Source organism: Triticum aestivum, chromosome 7D (genome assembly GCF_018294505.1).
Source record: "Triticum aestivum cultivar Chinese Spring chromosome 7D, IWGSC CS RefSeq v2.1, whole genome shotgun sequence".
Lineage (NCBI taxonomy): Eukaryota > Viridiplantae > Streptophyta > Magnoliopsida > Poales > Poaceae > Triticum > Triticum aestivum.
The window spans coordinates 246,139,572-246,142,997 of NC_057814.1; the positions used below are offsets into that span (position 1 = coordinate 246,139,572).

The 3,426-nt window shown below is 46.0% G+C and overlaps 1 long non-coding RNA gene across 1 annotated transcript; it reads right to left on the bottom strand.

Annotated features, from left to right (window-relative positions):
* Positions 1-1,645: 1,645 nt before the first annotated feature.
* On the bottom strand, positions 1,646-2,863 carry LOC123167087 (uncharacterized). Its single transcript, XR_006483785.1, has 2 exons — positions 2,696-2,863; positions 1,646-2,106 (listed from the first exon to the last, which is right to left on the bottom strand). It is a non-coding gene; the product is annotated as an uncharacterized lncRNA (long non-coding RNA).
* Positions 2,864-3,426: the final 563 nt, after the last annotated feature.

The following is a 3,426-nucleotide window of genomic DNA, read 5'->3' on the forward strand; positions in this document are numbered from 1 at the left end:
AACACGCCTTCAACTAGCAAAGCCATATAAGACCAAAGCCATGCGTAGGCGAGGGGAAAACCGCAAAGTGATCATATCTACGATCGGCAAACTACAGCAATGACCATATGTGTATCCACCATCTCATGACACCACATAGATGGCGAGGTTCTTCAACAACAACGTCTTCAGGAAAAGAGCGACACTCAAGCGCCGCCATCACGGGATCCAACCACAAGGCCAGAATCTAGGTATTCACCATGAGGAATCAATCCAAGCATACCCGAACAATTCCTTCAACAATGTAACACATGAGGAAAACATCACCATCGCCAGGTATAATCACTCGCGTCTAACCTAGGCTTTCGCCGTGCAGCTCGAGACCGGGTGCTCAAGTAGCAACACAATCGAAGTCGTTCATGTGTTGTCACCACCATTTTTCCGCCATCTCAGCAACTACATGTGATGCGACCAGTGCCATTACACAACCATCTGTCTGCGTCAAACCTTCGTCCATAATTTCTATCTTACCCTCACAGTCAACCATCAGATCAGAACAGATGAACCTCCCGAAGACCTTTTGATGACCACAGACGTCGTGAAACCGTAGGAAGTCGTTGCAGTACAATTTGTAGAAACCACCATCTGCCTGGTTGGATCAGAATCATCACCACCAAGCCGTGGACCGAAGCAGAGCCGGTCAGCCACCGCACGCGCGGAAAGCCAGCACCTGGACGGCGCGGTCCACATTCAGCAGAGAGCCTGACGCACACCGACCCCTGGTGCCACGTCCAATCGGATTTGGTCGAAGGCCGCGCTCGCACACAAAAGTTGTCACGCGTCACCACCCAGTCCTCCACGGCTCCACATACACGCTGCCACACCCACCCATCAGCTCCAAGCAGCCGCCCTGCGCCTCCGCCGGGAGTAGCTGCCATGCCGACGTGGATCAAATCGGGGATGCGCCCCCGCGAGCCTGGGTGCTCCGCGCCACCTGACCTCCATGAGAGGGAGGTGATGCCCCACCACCGCTGTCGGCCGCCTGGCTTAGCCCGGCGGCAACGGTGGGGAGGAAGGGAGGAGCGGCGGTACTGGTGGGGTTTGTGTGCAGTCGCCCGTGCAGGGAACGACGCAGGGGCTGTTGCACCAACTAGGGATTCATATGTTGGATAGTGGTGGTATTCACAATAATCATTAACACAATGGTTCTTGCTTCGTGGTTGACAGGGTTCGGATTAGTCTCTCGAGGATATGGAGTGCCCATTCTCCTGAGAACGTCATCTTCGGGGCTTTGTTCGGTTTTCTTCCATTCACAGCTCCACTTCGATATGTTACAATCAACCTTATGTTATAGCTTTTCTCAACACAAAAAAAGGTATAAAGTGGCAGGTCTCTTGTGGTGCAAAAGATATGTTTACGGCACCAAATGTTCTTCCCCATTTTATTTAACCCTGTACAAACGCAATCATTTTTATGTGGCAGGCTTATGATGAGACTAACTTATCAACCACTGTATATGTAGTGCAGAAATTATGAAGTTCCCAGCCAACCATGGTTATCATCTTATCAACCACTATACATGTCCTTAGTGCAGAAATTATGAAGTTCCCACCCAACAATGGTAATCACATTCGACAGATGTTTAATTGTCCTGTACCACACCTACTGAAAATAAGATGAATTAATTTCATGACTTGTTGCCAGACTTCATATTGATTGACTTAAAACGAAACCAACTAAATGATCAGAGAATCAAATGACAGTAGCTTCACAAGAAAGCTAAACACATCAAGGTTCACCACAGATACAACTACTAACCAAGCGTTTACGACAGAAGATTAAATATTTTCACTGTTAAAACTCGCCATTGTTGGCATGTTCAAAGGAAGCTCGGAGTTTGGAAACTTTTTGATGACGCAACCGGCTGAAGTTGGAGACGCCCTACTGCATCTCAAACCTCTTCGCAATTATCACGGTCATGTCAAGGTACCTCTGAGCGCAATTGGTCAGGCAGGTAGTTTCACCGGAGCTGAACTTGCTTCCTGGGGTGCTGGTTATGCATTTGTCCCAGCACACATTAGTCAGCTTGGTTACCATCTCACTCATCATCATCTTGTGCTTCTCTTGCTGCAGAATTAAAGAAATTCACATGAGTCCTGTTTTACCCAGTTACAAAAGATAACCAACACAGCACACTAGAACAACTCAAAATCCTACATAGTTTTCATAGGTAGCATAAGTCGTCAGCTGTAAAAGCATGAACATATAGTTGTGGGGCTTGTATAGTGGCATGGGGCAAAACTTACGGATGCTAAAAGAAATTGAAATGGACACAGATGAAAATCTCCAACGAGGGTATGTAGTTATAAATCATGATCTAATGGACAAGCTCAGGAATTTGTGTTACTCTTATAGAAGTCAAAAGTATTAGAAGTAGATTACAACACCAATTGCTACTTTGACACAAAGGATGATCGCCTTGCATATTTGGATGCAAACATGTGATCAATATGTGCAATGGGATTTTCCATTAACATGTGAAAGTAGAAATACACAAATAGCTTTTCAGTATCATTGTAGGTAACCAAGGGTGCAGCTTCTTCCCCTAAAAAATATATTAAGATTACAGTGCTGTGGAACGAGTACATGCTACAACAGCAGCAGGAACTTAAAATGTAGCAACAAAAATTGCCAGCTTGTGATATTGTTGATGTACCATGAGGGAAACCGGAAGCAAAGCAAATCGACATAAGCGCATAGCAAGTTCACAACAAAGCTAGCAAGAAACAATTAAGCATGTTAAGTGAAAATATAAGTTCTTCTTTCAATGAGCCCCAGAACATATATGAACCGTAAAGGCTGACTTCCTCAGAACACATGTTAGATCTGCAGCAATAAGAGGGCCAAAGATCAGATGATGACAAACAAATCCGAAAATAGTCTGGCACATAACGCAATAGTTCCTTGCAAACTAACAGCTTCGCTAGCAAATAGTTCCAATGGACCGGGACCTTAACCGTTGAACTATTTTACCTCTGATTAACAATGCAAACCTGCATCTAGCTTCATAATACAAGCAGTTGCAACATAGCCGAACCGAACGATCCAAAACTTAACAAGCAATCACCAATCGAATCATGAACACATCGTCAATCCAAGTTAGGCCACAGCCTTCCACCCACATCACACCGCCCGCATGCTTCCTCTAAGAGAAGTTTCAGATCCACTCCACCACCAGTCGCACCAACAGAGACCAGAACCCATAAGAAGTAACCCGCGTCCTCCTCCGCTGTCCACGGATCCGCAACACACACAAGAGAAAACACACAGATACAGCAGACCCTAAGCAATCGGCGCCCGCGTTCAACAATTACATTACACACGCGCACGCCCAAATATACCACGAGATGGGCCGTAGTAGCGACACACAAACCCAAAATACAAGAT